The sequence below is a fragment of the Eleutherodactylus coqui genome, chromosome 5, assembly GCF_035609145.1.
Source record: "Eleutherodactylus coqui strain aEleCoq1 chromosome 5, aEleCoq1.hap1, whole genome shotgun sequence".
Taxonomy (NCBI): Eukaryota; Metazoa; Chordata; class Amphibia; order Anura; family Eleutherodactylidae; genus Eleutherodactylus; species Eleutherodactylus coqui.
The window spans coordinates 30,744,816-30,765,382 of NC_089841.1; the positions used below are offsets into that span (position 1 = coordinate 30,744,816).

General features: G+C 48.6%; 1 protein-coding gene and 1 pseudogene across 1 annotated transcript in view; one reads left to right on the forward strand and one right to left on the reverse strand.

Moving 5' to 3' along the window:
• Window positions 1-20,567, reverse strand: part of LOC136629093 (zinc finger protein 850-like) — a 585,720-nt gene that overhangs the window by 115,500 nt on the left and 449,653 nt on the right. The window lies entirely within an intron of this gene.
• LOC136629111 (zinc finger protein 605-like) overlaps window positions 225-20,567 on the forward strand; it is a 51,318-nt pseudogene continuing 30,975 nt past the window's right edge.

Below are 20,567 nucleotides of genomic sequence, written 5' to 3' on the forward strand. Positions count from 1 at the left end.
ACAGAACGGAATTATTAGTAACCCCCTCCCCTTTGTCATGTGACCTAAGACCATGCGGCTTCTTGTCCTCAGACCTCCTAGGAGCCCCTCCATTCCAGTCACAGCCCTCCCAGCAGCCTCCTCTTCCCTCTCCACAGAACTGCATTAGTAAGCTCCACCCCTTTAAGTTATGTGACCTAAGACCATGTGACTTCCTGTCATCAGACCTCCTAGGAGCCCCTCCATTCCAGCATCTACCCTGGTGAAGGTACAGGAGGGTTGTGAGACCTTCTGCCATCAGCAGGTGGTATGATGGGTCTTCATGAAAGAGCCGGCGCCTCCTGGTGGATGATGGGAGTCGCTGCTGGAAGTTACCAGCTGTAACCCTTTCATTAGCATTTTGCCTCAGTTTTTTCGAATTTTTTAAAATACTTTTTTCCGTGCACAGTCGAAAGCATGTGCAACTTATTTTACGCATCGCTACGAACGCGACAATACCTAATATGTGGGATTTTAATTTTACCTTTTTTATGCTAATATGACACAAAAAAGGGTTTTATTAACTTTTTTTTTTTTTTACATTTTTATAATATCTTTTTTTACACTATTTGTGTCCCTCAGGGGCACTTACAGTACAGCACTAATGATCGCTTTGATAAGGCATGGCAGGACTTCTGTCCTGCCATGCCTTATCGCTTATGCAGCGATCACAGGCAATGGCAAGACAGGACATCGGTATCTGACATCCTGTTGCCATGGCAACAAGCCGGGCTCTCTGTGATTGTATCGCGAGAGCCCAGCAACTTCACTGAGGGAGCGTGCTCCCTCTGTGAACCCTTCCCATGCCGCAATCTATATAGATCGCGGCAGGTAATGGATTAACAGGGGATCTCCGATGCACCCCGTTGTTGCAGCGGGAGGCCGGCTATGACTGACAGCTGGCTCCCGCTGCGAGATAGCGCAAGATCACTTATGATCTTCCGCTATCCCCAGGACGTAAGTTTACGCCCAGTTGCGGGAAGTACCCTGCTGCCAGGATGTGGTTTTTACATTGCTTCATATTCTTTCCATTCAGGTCCCTACATGACTGATTCATCAAAGATGGAAAACGACAGAAACAACATGGCAGAAAGTGTATTAAATCTCACCCTAGAGATAATCTTCCAGTTTACTGGAGAGGTGAGAGACTCTGATGATGTCACATTACATCATTCTTATCTATGGTAATAACAGATGATGTCACTGGAGGGGGAGAGATTCTGATGATGTCACAGTACATCATTCTTATCTATGGTAATGTCACTGGAGAGGTGATGGACTCTGGAAATGTCTGCAGTGATATTTAATAATGTCTCCCCATATACAGGATTACACAGTAGTGAAGAAGACCTCCAGTGATGGCTGCCAGGCCCCTGTGTGTGATGAATGGGGAAGACCCCTGAGCCCAATCACTGGGCCCCCACCTCGCCCCCTGATACATGAGGACATCAATGTACAGAAGATTCTAGAGCTCACCAACAAGATGATTGAGCTGCTGACTGGAGAGGTGACGCTGCAGGGAATGCTGGGACATTATACAGTAACAGCACTGGAGGCTTCTGGGTGATGACTGTATATTGTGTTGTCAGGTTCCTATAAGGTGTCAGGATGTCGCTGTCTATTTCTCCATGGAGGAGTGGGAGTATTTAGAAGGACACAAGGATCTGTACAAGGACGCCATGATGGAGACCCACCAGCCGCTCCCATCACCAGGTAATGGGCGTATTTAGCAGGGTTGTAGCTGGGGAGAAGTGGGGCATGCGCCCCTGGTGCTTGTAGGTAGGTTCCTTGTCCTGTTGGCCGAAACACGTTGCACAGAAGAAGGAACCTCACCGTTAGAGGTTGGGACTTTGTATAGCTTTTGCATGAACATTTTTATGAACAACCGATATCAATGGAATAAAAGAGATTTGGGGAATATTTCCATTTGACACTTATTGGAGATCTTTGGGAAGCGATTCTGGTATGATATTCGGGATATTGCGAAAAAAATACAAAATGTTTGGAAGAAGCATTATTTTGGTAAGAGTGATGCGACATATCCAGAAATGTATCTTGTTAGAATAATTTTTAATATCGTTCTCTAGATGTGATGAGAGTTTTCAAGTTAATCAAGTCTGCATTGTGTATGGGAAGGGTTAATGCGGTGCCCAAATACGGTATTTATCCATCTTCTCATTTGAATGGGTATAGGCTTTGTAAATGTGCTGTAATGCTCTCAGGGACTCCATAGTGAGAATTAAAGATTTGGATGATTTTATAATAACTAATAGGGATGAGCGAGTATATTCACTAAGGCACTGCTCGTCCGAGTAATGTGCTTTAGCCGAGTATCTCCCTGCTCGTCCCTGAAGATTCGGGGGCCGCCGCGGAGCGGGGAGCGGCGGGGGAGAGCGGGGAGGAACGGAGGGGAGATCTCTCTCTCTCTCCCGCCCGCTCTCCCCTGCTCCCCGCCGCAACTCACCTGTCAGCTGCGGCGGCTCCCGAATCTTCAGGGACGAGCAGGGAGATACTCGTCTAAGGCACATTACTCGAGCGAGTAGTGCTTTAGCGAGTATACTCGCTCATCCCTAATAACTAACCATACCAAATCTCGTGATGTCCCAGACTGCAGCAAGAGAGGCTCTGAAGAGCCTTAACTCCCAATAACATGGTCCGCACACGGGGCAATGCGGTGCTCTGGGTTTTCTGTATTAATGCCTGATATATCTGGGGATGGGTGGATTAAATGACCAAAGGGCTCCATTATTAAAGCAAATATCGTTGGAGATGGAGGACGGCCCTGGCACGTTCCATTGCTAATAATAACTAAAGTAGAAAGGAGCCTTCGTTGTACACCTGAGGGGTGGGAATATAAGGCTAGTAATAAAGTATTTTATAAGGTTCTCTATACATTTAATGGTGCGATTACAAAATCCTACTCGTCCCTCAAAAAACTAATTCTAAATACAACTTTGTTAGCGGGATAAATAGCAATTGCCTTGGGCGGTGGGGTTAAAGGGCAGCTGTCAGGAGGATTATGCTGCCCGATGTCAGACATACATCCCAACTAGGAAAACGCCATAAAAATGTTTAGCGCATGCTGCGCTATTTTGTCCAGGGAAATGCTATCTGTACCCCATTATTGTTAATGGGATCTGTCTAGCGCCATTTGAGTTCGGCACGTGCTTGATACGCCAGTACCAGTATTTTAGTTGTTCAGCTTTGAGGTCAGAACCTGTCAGGAGGATTCTGCTGCCCGATGTCATACATACATCCCAACACGCATGTACATTGCAGACATCTATATTGTGCTCTAAAACACTGCAGCGCTTCAGAGAAAACACTGGAAAAAGCAGCTCTGAACTTGGAGAAGAGTCAGTGGGGCAGTCGCTGCCGACTTCTCCCTGCCTGGGTCGGCTATCAGTCCAACTGATCTGGGTGAGAAGAACCCTGTCGGGATTTAGTGTTTAACCCCTCAGAGACCACCCCATAGTGTTTTTACATCTTGGCTGGCCGGGGTTTAATCCTCAGGGCCGTAAAAACACGCTTTCTCTGGGGATTAAAGCCCTGTGGGCTGTGGCTGTTACAGCTCCATGCGACGACCTGGAGCTATCATGGAGGGGCTGCGGGAAGCACCCCTTCCCCTCTTGGATACCGGCGATCGCATTAAAGTCAATCGAAAGTTTAAAAAGTTAAAGTTTCAGCTATTCTCACGGATCGGATCCGTGAGAGGAGCTGAGAATACTCGCCCACATCCTTTACAATGTCCCGTGCCGTTCTGTTCCTCCAAGACCTGACGCCGGCATCTGCGCATGCGCACCAGACGTCATTATGTCAAGCGCATGCACAGAAGGCCCGGGAGGCCTGGGAAATTTTAAAACTCCCTGCTACTGGCTAGTATGAGTAGCTGAGAGCAGGGAGCTGTCACCAGGCGCCGCTGTATGCGGTTCCCGATCACATGATCGCTGTTATCCAGTGGATAACAGCAATCATATGCAAGATAAAGTGTTAAAAAAAAGAAAAAGAGTTTGATTCATCTCCGCTCATGGATCATATCCATGAGGGGAGATGAAATTATGTACATAAGGTTCCTGGATTTATCCAAGGACCTTACCCCAGCTTCTGCGCACGCACCCATTGCCAGATTGGCAGATGCATGTACAAAAGCTGCAGATTGCCGGGATAATTTAAAATCTCCCCGCTCCTGGCTATCAAACGTAGCTGAGAGCCTGAAGATTTCTTAGGGGGCTGCACTCCACGGTCCCTGGTCATGTGATTGCCGCTATCCAATGGGTAATGGCGATCACGTAAAAGTGATCCGTCATCAATCCCGTTGTGCATACGGACTTACCCATTGTGGACATAATCCTATTCTGAACACGGGACAACCGGTATCAATTCTGGAGTGTAAGTCTTCATTCATATATGTGCTGTACAAAAAACATTTTTTTCCTTCTGCTTTGCTTAGATTCATTCAAAATCTGTGGGGTCAAAATACGCAGTAGACCCCTAGATGAATTTGTTACGGGGTCTAGTTTTCAAAATGGGGTCATTTGTGGGGTTTCTATTGTTTTGGTCGCTCACAGGCCATACAAGTGTACAATGGGGCATGAAACGCCTTCAAACAAAATATCTGTTCTGAAATCCTCAGGCTGCTCCTTTCATTTTGGGCCCCATTGTGCATACGGACAGAAGATTAGGGCCACAATGGGTATGTCTCTAAGCACAGGGCAAACGGGTATCCGTTTTGGGCTGTAAATCTTCATTTTCATGTGCCCTATAGAAAAAAAACTGTCTATAAAATGACATAGTTGCAAAAATTTGAAATTTATTTTTTTTCCTCGAAATTGTCTTAACTCCTGAAAAGAAATGGTCGGGTCAAAATCCTCCTGCCCCCCCCCCCCCCCCCCCCCCTCAGTGAATATAATAAGGGGTGTAGTTTTTAAAATGGGGGGGATTTCTATCATTCTGACACCTATGAGCCTTTGCAATCTTGGCTTGGCGTAGGAAAACAAAATGTTCCTCAATGTTGATAATTAATGTTAAATTTGTACATCTTCTTAATTGTTAAAAAAAACCCAGTGTTTCCAATGTGCTTCCAGAATAAAGTAAACAGATGGAAATATATATCTTAGCAAAGATGTGTTCAGTATGTTTGCACGTATTTGAGATATTGCAGTTGAAAATGTGAAATAATGACACTTTTTTTTTTCCAAAATGTTCCCAATTCTGGCGCTTTTAATTGTTTACCACCAAAATGAAGTAAAATATGTGGCGAAGAAAGGATGGCAGAATCACTTGGATATGCAAAACCTTTAGGTCGTTATTCTATGTTAAAGTGACACGTGTCAGATTTCCAAAATTTGGCCTGGTCATTAAGGCGCAAACAGGCTTGGTCACTAATATCTCTTTAAAGAGCTTTTCCCATGACATGCTTTACAACTACTCTATCCTTCCTGATTGCTACTGACCAGGACAACATGTGACTACTGCAGCTAATCGCTGGCCACAGCACTGACCTTTTATACCCAGTGATTGGCTGCAGCAGTCACATGTCCTAGTCAGCAGCAACCAGGAATGACAGTGGTTTTAAAGTAATTTTAAGTAATGGGAATCAGAAACCCTATCCTTTCTCCTTAGGGAGAGCACCTAGACGGTGCGTGAGGAGACTCAAAAAGCCATTCATGCTCCTCTGGGTCATATGCAAAAAAGGAAGATGAAATAATACCTCCACAGTGCCACCTATTGGAAGGCAGCATTCCTTCAAGCTAAAGTTAGATTCTTTATACAAGCCTTGTAACAATGGCTGGGAATTATCTGAAACAGCTGTCTGTGCATGGAGTCTGGCTTTGCTTTTAATTCCCAGTCATTGTTACAAGGCTTGTATAAAGAGTTATACAGCTGACTTGGTCCTAATAGGGACATATTAGTCTCTGCAGGGAATTGATTCCCATCAAAGGGAGTCTCTGTCTGCTCGTACCTGGATCATTAGGGATCACATTTAATATCTACCCTTAGCTCCTGTTCTTTTTCACCTTAGTATCAATTTAGGTTTTGGGTGTATATACGGGATTATGTGTCTTTGTATTAGCTGTGTCTCCTGACAATTTTAGTTTTGATTAATAAAGGTTTATATTTTAATAATATTTTTGGTTGATCCTCCACAGTGAATTTAGTTCTAGTTTTTGAGGACCATACTGTCTCTGACTTAGGGTGAACACCCACTTACGTTTTTCTTGCATGTTTTTTTTCATGCCATATCGCTGTTTTTTTTAACACGATTGTCAATGGGGCTTTCTAATGTTAAAAACGCATTGCAAGTTTGTGCTTTGCGATTTTTCTGTGATGCGTTTTTAACATTAGAAAATCCCATTGACAATCGCGTGGAAAAAAAAAAGGGCAAGACAAATACAAGTGGGTGTTCACCCTAAGGCTTGTATAAAGAATCTAACTTTGGCTTGAATGAATGCTGCCTTCCAATACGTGGCACTGTGGAGGTATTATTCAATCTCCCTTATTTAAAGGGGTTGTCCCGCGCCGAAACGTTTTTTGTTTTTTTTTAACCCCCCCCCCGTTCGGCGCGAGACAACCCCGATGCAGGGGTTAAAAAAACAAACCGCTCAGCGCTTACCTGAATCCCGGCGGTCCGGCGTCTTCATACTTACCTGCTGAAGATGGCCGCCGGGGTCTGCTCCCTCCGTGGACCGCAGCTCTTCTGTGCGGTCCATTGCCGATTCCAGCCTCCTGATTGGCTGGAATCGGCACGTGACGGGGCGGAGCTACACGGAGCCGGCATTCTGCACGAGCGGCTCCATTGAAGAGAGCAGAAGACCCGGACTGCGCAAGCGCGGCTAATTTGGCCATCGGAGGGCGAAAATTAGTCGGCTCCATGGGAACGAGGACGCTAGCAACGGAGCAGGTAAGTAAAAAACTTTTTATAACTTCTGTATGGCTCATAATTAATGCACAATGTACATTACAAAGTGCATTAATATGGCCATACAGAAGTGTATAGACCCACTTGCTGCCGCGGGACAACCCCTTTAAGTAATGGGAAAACACTTTTAAATGTTTCCCCTTATTATCTCAAGTAAATTTATTATGATGTTTTGGTGGTTTTTACATTAGTTCATATCCTTTCCATTCAGGTCCCTACATGACTGATTTATCAAAGATGGAGAAGGACAAAAACAACATGGCAGAAAGTATATTAAATCTCACCCTAGTGATACTCTTCCAGCTTACTGGGGAGGTGAGAGATTCTGATGATGTCACATGACATCATTCTTATCTATGGTAATAACAGATGATGTCACTGGGGAGGTGATGGACTCTGGAAATGTCTGTAGTGATATTTATTAGTCTTCCCATATACAGGATTACACAGTAGTGAAGAAGACCTCTAGTGATGGCTGTCGGGCCCCTGTGTGTGATGGATGGGGAAGACCCCTGAGCCCAATCACGGGGCTCCCACCTCACCCCCGGATACATGAGGACATCAATGTACAGAAGATTCTAGAACTCACCAACAAGCTGATTGAGCTGCTGACTGGAGAGGTGACGCTGCAGGGAATGCTGGGACATTATACAGTAACAGCACTGAAGGCTCCTGAATGATGACTGTATATTGTGTTGTCAGGTTCCTATAAGGTGTCAGGATGTCGCTGTCTATTTCTCCATGGAGGAGTGGGAGTATTTAGAAGGACACAAGGATCTGTACAAGGAGGCCATGATGGAGACCCACCAGCCGCTCCTATCACCAGGTAATAGACAGGACTAAATACACAGGGACTTTATTATCTGTATGTAAAGAATGACTTCAGTGTCTGTCTGTGTTTCTTCCAGTTCCATCCAGTAAGAGAAGCCCACCAGAGAGATGTCCCCGTCCTCTTCTTCCACAGGTAGATGGGGATGTGGGACTTGTTATTTGTATTCTGCCAACTCATTCCACAGCGTAATTTTTTTATTACCCCCCCCCCCTCCCAGTAAGCTGGGTACTCATTTTACCGACTTTAGAAGGATGGAAGGCTTGAGCCGGCTACCTGTACCATGCGGGGATTTGACTTGCAACCTTCAGGTTGTGAGCTCTAGTCTTCAGTCTTATTATATGAGTTCTACCTGTGTAATGAGGCTGGAGGAGATGGCAGGATTACCGCTGACCAGAGACCTTAGATCAATTGTGTCAAACTTCTATTCACTGACGGCCACATCAGCATTAGGGTTGCCTTCAAAATGTTTCTATCTTTTCTTTAAAGCACCATCCTGGCAAAAAGCACATTTTCCCATCCCTGTACCTCATATTAGCTTTTCTGTTGTACTCTAAGGCCGGCTGCCCACGAGCGTGACGGGCTCCGCCGCGGAGTATTCCGCGCCGAAGCCCGTCACAGTGCCCCCCAGAGACCCCATACTTACCAGCGGATCCGGCTTCCCCGCCCACAACCGCCGCGTCACATGACACGCCCACCGCGTCACATGACACGGCCAGCCATGTCATGTGACGCGCCGGCCGTGTCATATGACGCGGCGGTGGTAGGCGGGAAAGCGTTTTCACGCTATCTTCCGCTGTGTTACAGCGGGAGATAGTGTGAACGGACGGCTTCCATTGACTGCAATGGAATATAAAACAAAGGTCAGGGAGGCGCTTCCGTTGGTCACCGTGGAGAGTAAACTTAGAATATAAAAAATGGTTGGGACTTACCCGGTGTTTGGTGAGAACTCCTGTGGAGAAGAGCCTCACCAACACCTCCTTGTCCAGGTCCGCTTATCAGATCTAAATAAGATCTTTTATCCAACGATGTCGATCCGTGTTCCTGGTGGTTGGAGTCTGCTGCAGGGCTTCTGTGTCTAGTGCTAGACTAGACCCACAGTGAAGTGAAAAGGGTTAAAATAAAAAATTGCTCCTGCGCTGTCTCCGAAAAAACAACCATCCGGGGTGGTGACTGAATATCGTCTAAGGATTTTATTGAGTACAACGCGTTTCGTCGCATGCAAGCGACTTTATCAAGTACATGAACATACATATGATATGACATTCTTATATAGTAACTTACAGTTTGAAGTCTGGCATCCCTCTCAGTGCATTTCCGGGTTGTGTGCGCTCACGTGACCTCCACGTCACGCGAGCCGCATCTGTATAGTGGTGGGGAAGGGGAAAAAGAAACTGAAACTATTTCCGGGATAGTACTAGGTCATGTGACTGTGTGGTCACATGATCGGCGTCCCTTGCGTTTAGTACGCATGGTGTGGTGACGTGGCATCGTCTCTCTATAGTGTAGAGGGGGGAGGTAGCTATCGATCCCTCCCCCTATCTTATTATTCGCTTGTGGGCTTGTGAGCACAGGATAACGTGTTGACGTCATCTGACGTGGTGACGCGCGGTTGCGTGATGACATCACCAGCGTAGAGATGTGGAATCCCAGTCCGATGGTACTGGCCGTGTTGCGTCTCTAAGGGGCCTGGGCGGGGAATTCCCTCTATTGGTCCATGACGTATGTGTTGTTGGTTTCCATGGGGACTAATGCATGACCCATTCATCCCCTTCCTATCCAGCATTAGTTAAGCTATGATGCCATCCACTTTCTATGTATGTATAATTATGCATATATATATAGTCAGGATAAGAACATCATCCGGACATTGCACAAATACAATATCCGGTATGTAACACTAACAGGGACCACGGTGTTTACATCATGTGTACCAAAAAGGTTCTAATTAGAGATGAGCGAGTATACTCACTAAGGGCAATTGCTCGAGCGAGCATTGCCTTTAGCGAGTACCTGCCCGCTCGAGGCAAAAGGTTCGGGTGCCGGCGGGGGGGGGGCAGGGAGCTGCGGGGGATAGCGGGGCGGAACGGAGGGGAGATCTCTCTCTCCCGCTCCCTCCTGCTGACAGCCGCTACTCACCGCTCCCCCGCGCCGGCACCCGAACCTTTCGTCTCGAGCGGGCAGGTACTCGCTAAGGGCAATGCTCGCTCGAGCAATTGCCTTTAGCGAGTATACTCGCTCATCTCTAGTTCTAATCTTTATTTAGGCGGGTAAAAGTTTATATAAGTTTTCAAAACAGGAAGGTAGTTCATTCAGCGTTCAGTTACAGCATTGTGTGTGCTGATAGGTCATTCTCATAGGGAGGTATTTGTGAGGTAGCTGTGAGATTATTCACCAGGGAGGAGCTTCCCTTGAGCATGCTCTATTCATTCTTGACTTGTTGTCCAAAGGAGATACTTCCTGTTTCTCTCTGGTCATTTACTGTCCTGTAACTTGAGCCCTGAAGATGTCTTCTGCTAGTCAAAATTGGTTTGACTTGGTTTTAGACACAATATACTGCTCCTTCAATTCTTGTGGAGATGGGGGGCGATGTTCCCTTTCCCCAGAGGTTTAGATTAGAGACACAAATATCCCCATTTTAGAATCTTCACAGCTAACAGAAAATACACACAAAATGGCGAACCTCTCATAGTCATTCTCCCACACCATCTAGTATCTATGTCTGGCTTCTTGACCTGCAGTTATGTGGCTGTCAGAGTACTTTGAACATAATGCACTCAGACAAGAGGTTTCCTACTGGACCTTCTATAGGCAGCTAGCCAAAATAATTTGTCCCAGATGTATGGTGAGGTTAAGTAAAAGGGTCAGGTGTTTTTATAGAATTGGTTTAAAATGATGTTGAGAAGGCTGAACTTTTAGGTTTCTATTTTCTATCTGTTTTCTCTCATGAAGTAGATGTAATATCAACTGATCTTCCCTGTGATATTGAAGGAATAAAAGAAAGCAGGCTATCTCTAAGTAGAGAGATAATGAGGGAACAAATTAAATTGAGGCTAAATTAAATGAATTTAAGTCTCTAGTTTTAGATGAATTACATCCTAGGATACTGAAGGAAGCCGTAGAGGTAGTTACTGAACCCAGAGGCATAACTTGAAGATTTGGGGCCTCAATGCAAAATCTTTCTCGTCCGTATCATTGGGGGCCACAGCCTAGACCATGGGATATAGCCACTGCCCTAGGAGGCGACACTAAGCAAAAAAGTGTTAGCTTCTCCCCCCTGGCTATATCCCCCCTGCAGGCACTCAGCTAATCAGTCTTTAGATTAGTGTCTGCTAGGAGGCAGACGTGGCTATGCATGGGAATCTGGGGAGTCGGGGCTTTTCCCTGGCTCTACTGGCCTCCCGGGGGAGACGCAAGCAGGGGGTGTCTCCACCACTTCTGCGGCGTCTTACCCATAGAAGAAAAAGGGGCCCAACCCTGCAATGCGCATTGGCGTCGGTTACCCGCCAGCCATAGGGCTCCCCCTCCCTGGAGTGGCGCACTTGCTGACCGGTGACGCATAGGGGGAAGCACTACTGGAGAGAAGTCGACGTGTGGCCCGGCTGTGGCTCCCCAGAATGGATGCAAGGTACCTTAAAGAGCGGACATCTGCAACCGACAGGACATCCTTAGCAAGCAGCGATGGCAGCGGCAGCAGCGGCTCTCTCAGCAGCAGGTGGAGGGGCATAGCATGCTTGCAGGACGCCGGGGCTCTGGCTGGGCAGGTCACTTCCGGCGCGGCGCTCCGGGGGGCGGGGCGCCGACGCCGGGCCGGAAAACGTCACTTCCGGGTCGCGGACGCACTTCCGGGGCAAGCCTAGCTCCCTCTGGCCGTGGCAGACTTAAAAGAAGCAGCCAGGCAGAAGCATGGCCGCTCCCAGCAGCAAGACAGCTCGTTTGTCTAGCACCACTGAGCCCAGCACTGTGCGCTCTCAGCACGCAGCAGCCAGCATCCAGCGCTGACACAGCCCTGCAGACTCGTCACCGCAGAGTGAGCACCCGGACAGCAGCAGCACTACATTCTGTAACGGGCTCCAGCAGCTTAGCAGCAGCCGCAGCAGTACCTGCCACACACCTGCCAGGCCACCAACGCTATTATTTCCGTGTGGTGGACCCACGTCGACACCTCACAGCCTTCAAGCTTCAGGACCAGAGGCTCCAGCTGGATCAGGGGAACCGCTTTAACAGCTGCCAGACCGGGTAAGCCCTGCCAAGGCAGCACTTCGCGGTGTCTCCCCTCCCCCTCCCCCTCCCCCTCCCCTTCCCCCTTGCAGGTACTCCAGTGGCAGTACATAGCATTCCCTCTAACCTGAGGTTTTCTTTTGTGCCATGTCTGACCCTAGATCAGAGGGTTCCAGCCCGGCCAAGGGGAGGGTTAAGCATTAGGCTTGCACATCCTGCAGCGTTAAGTTTGCCTGCGGTCAAACCGACCCCCGCTGCGCTAAGTGTACCACGGCACGTGCAGTTCCAGGGACCCCAGTGCCCCCCGCCGCCCCTGTGGAGCCAGGGGCCGAACCCCAATGGGCTAGGTCCTTGGCCGCTGCTGTTTCCGGCCTGGCCACATCCTCTGCGGCGATTTTACGCTTATTAGAATCCAGCTCTGAAGTCTCCTCTTCGGAATATGCGCGCGGGAGGGCACGCAAAAGGAGGAGGTCCCGCAGTAGCGAAGACACCTCCCGTAAGTCTCGCCATAGAAGAAGGTCATCTAGACCCTCCAAGTTCAGGCAGTCCAGGGACTCTCATGACTCCCATGGGTCCAGGAAGTCTGTCCATACTTATCACAGATCAAGGCATTCCTCGCGATCCCGGTACTCTGCAAGAGCAGCCCGAGACCGCCATGACTCCCCCCGGGCATCATGTTCCCAGGCTTCACAGGATACGGCCCAAACAGCGGGTCAGAAGACGACGAACCCTCTGCAGTCTCGTCTGTCTCTGATCTGGACGACCAACAGGTGTCGCGTTTGGCGAACCTAATGGACAGTCTAGTAATAGCTGTAAGAGAAACCCTCCAAGTGACGGAGGAACCAGCAGAGACCATTCCATCCACGGTGTCGTTTAGACATCAGAAGAGACCACGACAGGTCTTTCCAGACCACCAGGACTTCGCTGACGTCCTTAATAAAGAATGGCAGAACCCTGACAAAAAATTTAGGCAACCCGGAAAAACTTGGGAAGTCACATATCCCTTCCCAGGGAATCTGAAAAAGAGTTGGGCGGCGCCCCCAGTGGTCGATCCACCAGTGTCGCGGCTAGCCAGAGGTACGGCGTTACCAACAGCCGAGGTGGCAACTTTGACTAATCCTCAAGACAGAAAACTGGATACACTGCCAAAAAAAGTTTTTCAGTCCGCAGGCACCGCCCGACAGCCGATCTTCGCGGCCGCATGGATAAGCAAAGCCTCGGTAGCCTGGGCCAAACAGCAGCGGAAGGATATTTTGGCAGGCGCGTCACCTAGTGAGCTACTTGAAACAACAGACAATATCATACAAGCAAACAAATTCATATGCGCAGCAGAGTTAGATGCAGCTAAGTTTGTGGCTCGAGCATCTGCCGCGTCTGTCGCAGCAAGGCGAACCCTTTGGCTGAAAAGCTGGTCGGCCGATTCAGCGTCCAAAATGGTCCTAACAAAATTACCCTTCGAGGGTAATAGGCTCTTTGGGCCCAAGTTATACGACTTGATAAAGGACGCCACAGGCGACAAAAGCACGTCATTGCCGCAAATACCAACGAAAAAGGAAAAGGTGCCATTAAAAAGAAAGCCGTTTTTTCGGTCCTTTCGGCGTTTCTCATCCCGCCCCCCGATACAGGGCAGTGGTCCCAATCTAGGAGGGCCCCGACAGACACAGGAAAGGCCCAACCTTCAAGGCAAGACAGGCATGGCGGTCCCGACCGGGAACATCTAAGGCGTCGGGATCAAAGAATGCAGCATGAGTCGCCGCCCCCACCCAGTGTCATCCGGGTGGGTGGCAGACTCTCCCAATTTCGGGAGACGTGGTGGAACCACGTGAACAACGCGTGGGTTCGGGAGATTGTGGCTTTCGGGTACACGATCAAGTTCGCGACTCTACCACAGGATTCGTTCAGCAAATCCAGAGTGCCTGCCACCCCGGAAGGAATAGCCAATCTACAATTGGCAGTAGAAAACCTTCTGGCACAGGGGGTAGTGAAACCCGTGCCAGGGGCACAAGAGAAGCAGGGTTTTTATTCAAATCTGTTTCTAGTGCCCCAAAAAGACGGCAGGGTCAGGCCAGTACTGGATCTAAGAAAACTGAATCAGTTCATCAAAACAAGGCATTTCCGGATGGAATCGATCAAATCCGTGATAGTCTCCATGCAGCCGGGGGAATTTTTGTCCACGATAGACATCAAGGACGCATACCTCCATATTCCGATACGGGAAGCGCACCAGAAATTCCTTCGTTTCGAGATACAGGGAAGACACTTCCAGTTCACAGCTCTGCCATTCAACCTGTCAACCTCCCCAAGGGTATTTACGAAAGTACTAGCAGCAGTGATGGCACTACTCCACGCAAAGGGCATAGCGGCCATACCATACCTAGACGATGTTCTAGTAAAAGCACCGTTATGGGACAGCAACATCTGGAGTTTACGAGTCGCGATGGAAACTTTAGAAGAATTTGGCTGGATAATAAACCGCAACAAATCGTGCCTAATACCAGCACAACATCTGGAATTCTTAGGCATGATATTCGACACCAGCCAACACCACGTTCTACTTCCTCAAACAAAAGTGGACAAGCTTCTACACGGTGTACGGTCTCTAATGCAAAAGAGAACGTTGACCATCAGGCACTGTATGAGTGTTCTGGGCCAGATGGTAGCAGCCTTCAAGGCGGTCCCATTTGCTCAGTACCGGTTAAGGATGCTTCAACACCTGATATTGTCCCGTTGGAACAGGTCCATTCTGACCCTGGAGCGACGAATTCAGATAACTCATCAAGTCCAAGACGCATTAAAGTGGTGGTTGAAACTCGGGAGACTGCAGGTGGGACGGTCATTGAGCCCAAAACAATGGGTAGTATTGACAACAGATGCCAGCCACTCGGGCTGGGGCGGAACACTGGAGGGCCAGTCTATTCAGGGAGTATGGTCTCAGAGAGAGAGGATGTTACACATCAACATCCTAGAACTCCGAGCCATATACCTGACTCTTCGACACTTCGAGTCCAGTCTCAAGAAGAAGGATGTGCGCATACAGTCGGACAACACCACAGCCGTGGCCTACGTCAACCATCACGGAGCACGTCAGTAATGAACGAGGTAGCCCGCATACTGATGTGGGCAGAAAATCATCTGAATTTAATATCAGCAGTCTACATTCCGGGAGTAGACAACTGGGTGGCAGACTAAGTCGAGAAACAGTGGATCCCGGCGAATGAGGGTTACACCCAGAAGTATTCCGGACGATATGTCGGAAATGGGGCACTCCAGACGTGGACCTCATGGCGTCCAGGCTGAATTACAAAATCCTTCCGTTTGTGGCCCGAGCACGGGATCCGCAAGCAACGGCAACAGACGCACTGACCATACCGTGGGGGGGATACAAACTCCTGTACGTGTTTCCTCCAATCCCTCTCATCCCAAGAATATTAGGGAAAATCAAACAGGAAGGACGACCAGCGATATTAATAGCACCAGACTGGCCAAGAAGAAGCTGGTACGCGAGCATCATGGAAATGCTGACCGACGCACCATGGCACCTACCGGATCGAAGAGACCTGCTATCCCAAGGGCCTTTACTACATCCGGATTCCAGGTCTCTACATTTGACGGCCTGGCCGTTGAGACCGAGGTGTTAAGAAGAGAAGGTTTTTCTGAAAAAGTGATTCAAACAATGATACGGGCCAGGAAACCGGCCTCGTCGGCTATTTATTACAGAGTATGGAAACGCTTCTTTACCTGGTGTGAAGAGCGGCGCGTCCAGCCGATGCAATTTTCGGTGGCCAGAATACTGGCGTTCCTACAGTCAGGTCTCAAACTAGGATTAAGGTTAGGTTCGCTAAGGGGGCAGGTATCAGCACTGACGGTGCTGCTTCAGAGACTATTCGCAAGCAGAATGGCTGTGCGAACATTCCTGCAAGGATTCGCCCATACGACACCGCCGTTGAAACCACCGATCCAAGAGTGGGATCTTAATCTCGTATTGGAGGCTATGACAGACCAACCGTTTGAGCCGCTGAGAGAAATCCCTATGCAGCTACTGACCTGGAAGGTAATATTCCTGGTCGCTATTACCTCCATTCGTAGGGTCTCGGAACCGGCAGCCTTGTCTATACAGACCCCCTATATGATTTTCCACCAGGATAAAGTGGTACTGAGGCTATCGCCAGAATTCCTACCAAAAGTAGTATCGGATTTCCACATCAACGAAGATATTGTTCTGCCTTCCTTCTGTCCAACACCAGTGCACGCGAAGGAAAAAACACTGCACCGCCTGGACTTGGTGAGGGCGCTGAAAAGTTATGTAAAAAGAACCAAAGAGTTCCGTAAAACGGACACTCTCTTTGTGATTCCGGAGGGGCTCGGCAGCCTCAAAGGTCACCATATCTAAGTGGATAAGATCCTTGATAACAGAGGCGTATCGCGCCTCAGGACATATGCCACCATTTCAGGTTACGGACCACTCCACACGGGCGGTAGGGGCCCCATGGGCGGTCCGTCACGGAGCTTCAGCGCTTCAGGTATGTAAGGCAGCCACCTGGACCTCCTTACACACGTTTTCAAAATTCTATAAGGTCCACATATCTGCATCATCGGACGCCGCTCTCGGCAGGAAGATTTTGCAGGCGGCGGTCCATTGACCACACGGTCAAACTTGTAAATAGCCCACCCAATGTATATGTTGTTCGGGACTGCTTGTGGACGTCCCATGGTTTAGGCTGTGGCCCCCCAATGATACGGACAAGAAACAGATATTTTTGGTATAACTTACCGTAAAATCTCTTTCTCGTCGCGTTCATTGGGGGCCACAGCACCCACCCCTTGTTATTAAAATGGTTGCTGGAACTTTCTGTTCTTCGGTTATTGTTTGGCAGAAAAATTATGCCAAAACATGGTAATTTGATATGTATAAAAATTGTATGCATAATCGTACTCCCACTGGCGTTCCTACTGCTTGCAGACAGACTGATTAGCTGAGTGCCTGCAGGGGGGATATAGCCAGGGGGGAGGAGCTAACACTTTTTTGCTAAGTGTCGCCTCCTAGGTCAGTGGCTATATCCCATGGTCTAGGCTGTGGCCCCCAATGAACGTGACGAGAAAGAGATTTTACGGTAAGTTATACCAAAAATATCTGTTTTTCAGGGCCCCCAACTGTAATACTGCATTCATACTACTTGGCTCCCTGTATGGAGAAGATAGGCCTCATGGGCCTCCTAATGGTCCTGGGCCCCGGGTGCAACCACCTCTCCTATAGTTACACCCCTGGCTGAACCACTCGCTATATTCTTTGAAAAATCCTGGACAACAGGATAAGTCCCAGAAGAGTGGAGAAAAGCAAATGTTGTCTCTGTCTTCAAAAAATGGTTAAGATTGATCCAGGAAACCATAGGCCCATGAACTTGACTTCTATACAAGGAAAGATCTTTGAACAAAATATTAAACCGCATATATGCAAGAACTTGGATAAGAATAGAGTAATTAACCAGAGCCAGCATGGGTTTGTAACAAACAAGTTATGCCAAACTAATCTAATTTTCTTCTGTGACACAACTACAGAATTGGCAGATAAGGGAAATGTAGTAGATAAAGTCTATCTTGGCTTTAGTAAAGCATTTGACAAAGTATCTTATACCATCCTTAATGAAGAAATGACCAACTATAGGATGAGTAAGGCAACTGTTAGGTGGATTCACAACTAGCTGAGTGATCACACTCAAAGACTAGTCATAAATGGCTTCACATCCAGTTGGAAGAATGTCTCAACTTGGTTACCATAAGGCTCTGTCCTGGGCCTAGTGTTGTTCAACATTTTTTAAAATGATTTAGAGGAGGGAATTGAGGGAAACCTGATCAAATGGGTCAATGACAAAGCTAGGAGTGATAGCTAACTGAAGGGAGCGGATTCCAAAAGATCTAAAAAAGCTTAAAGGGGTTGTCCCGCGCCGAAACGGGTTTTTTTTTTTTTTCAATAGCCCCCCCGTTCGGCGCGAGACAAACCTAATGCAGGGGTTTAAAAAAAAACAAAACGGATAGTACTTACCCGAATCCCCGCGCTCCGGTGACTTCTTACTTACCTTGCGAAGATGGCCGCCGGGATCTTCACCCACGGTGGACCGCAGGTCTTCTCCCATGGTGCACCGTGGGCTCTGTGCGTTCCATTGCTGATTCCAGCCTCCTGATTGGCTGGAATCGTTACACGTGACGGGGCGGAGCTATGAGGAGCAGCTCTCCGGCACGAGCGGCCCCATTCAGAAGGGAGAAGACCGGACTGCGCAAGCGCGTCTAATCGGGAGATTAGGCGCTGAAATTAGACGGCACCATGGAAACGAGGACGCTAGCAACGGAGCAGGTAAGTGAATAACTTCTGTTTGGCTCATATTTAATGCACGATGTATATTACAAAGTGCATTAATATGGCCATACAGAAGTGTATAGACCCACCTGCTTTCGCGGGACAACCCCTTTAAACAGTGGGCAGCGACTAACAGAACAGTATTTACAGGGATAAATGCATAGACCTACATCTGGGCAAGAAAAATGAAAAAGCACATACAGAATAGAAGGAATTGTGCTAAGAAGCAGAACATGTGAAAGATCTGGGTATTCTAATATATCACATATTGGGTATTAGTGTATCTTCACGCCACCTGAAGGTAGGGGTGTGACAGGGCTTACATGGAGGGATGGCCCTGTCACACCCCTACCTCCGCATTGGCTGTTAGTGACCGTGCTGTGCCGTGCCCCCGCAGCAGTGTTACTCACCAGGCAGCCGGCTCGTTGGTCTCTGCTACCGTGCGGCTCCGTTGAGTGCTGCTTGTGGTGCTTCTCTGAGGCCTCCCATTGCAGGGCCGGAGGAGCGGGGAGGCCCAGCGGCGTTGGGGAGCAGCACCGTGGACATAGGAACGGCGGAGGCTGCAGCGGAGCAGAGGGGAGACTGCAGCTGTCCCCAGCTCAGAGTCCGTAACCCAGCGGCTGAGCGGTGAGTGTGGAGCACAGCGAGTGACAGAGCGGCACACTGTGCAGGACTGGGGAGCGGAGGCGCTGAGCAACCGCAAGACACCGGCGCAGCGCGAACAGGTGGAGGCAGGGGGGAGCTGAGGAAATAGCTTGAAGTGCACCGCAGGCGGCGGTGAGGTGAGTAGTGCGATCGATCCCACAGAGCCGAGACTGGGGGACATGAGCCATTTAGTGCAGCGCTGTAGGCCGGAACGCAGTCGGGGGAGGTGAGCATTGCGATCCGGGAGCAGAGCGGGGGAACTGTACGTAGCCTATTTCTGAGTGTCGCTGGCTTCTGACACAAATTCAGGGTAGTAGGACCTTTAGCTCTTGAGCCAATCGGGAGCTAGGGGTGAGAGAGGGGCGTTCCTCCTGTCAAACCCCTAGCTTCCAGTGGCATCAAGATACACTAATACCCACATACTGAACATGAATCAACAGTGTGATGCAGCAGCAAAAAAAGGCAAACACAATTCTGGGATGGATTAAGAGGAGCATAAAGTCTAGATCATGTAAGATAATATCCTGTTCTATACTTCCTTGGGCAGATCTCATCTACAATATTGTGTCCAGTTCTGTACACCCCAATTTAAAAAAGACATCAATAAACTGAAGTAAGTACAGAGCAGAGCCATTAGGATGGTGAGCGTTCTGCAAACCATGTCTTGTGAGGAATGGTTAAAAGATCTGGGGATGTTTAGCTTGCAAAAAAGAAGGCTGAGAGGAGACTTAATATCTGTCTACAAATATCTGAAAGACTATCACAGTGCAAAGGAATCATCCATATTCTCATTTGCAGAAGGAAAGACTAGAAACACTGGGACGAAACTGAAAGGGAGGAGACACAGATTAGATATTAGAAAAAACTTTTTGACTGTGAGGATGATGAATGAGTGGAACAGGTTGCCACGGGAGGTGGTGGGTTGTCCTTCAATGGAAGTCTTTAAACAATGGCTGGACAAATATATGTCCGGGGTGATTTAGTGAATCCTGCAATGAGTAGGGGGTTGGACCAGATGACCCGGGGGGTGCCATCCACCTGTATGATTTACTGGGCTCCAGAGTCCAATGTTTTTTGCTATACACCTTCAGCTGGGGAATCAACATAATTGGAGTAAGCAACATGTTTTTTGACAGAGGCAATAGTAAATATGTCATCTAAATCTTTCCATATCGTCAATATATGGGTGCAGCTGTACTGGTGTATCTTAATGCCACAGGAAGCTAGGGGTTTGACAGAGCTTCCACGAAGGAACGCCCCTGTCAGACCCCAGGCTCCTGATTGGCAGAAGATCCCTAGGTCCTGGAAGGTGCAGGGGTCTATGATGGGTGATCCCTGTGTGTTCCCCGGAACAATGCTGACCCCTGTTAGCCGACTGTCTATGACATGAACTCAACGCTGTATCCTGGTAACTTGGTGGTGCCTTGTTTCAGTTACCGGACGATCCTGCGGTGCTCGGTGATTCCCTGTGCTGCAGGACACTGCTGCCTGCTGTCGGCCACGCTGTGAAAGGAGGTTGTGGGTAGAGCACGCTGTGGGATCCCCTGTGCTGCAGTACTCTGCGCCACTGTGAGTGTTTCTCC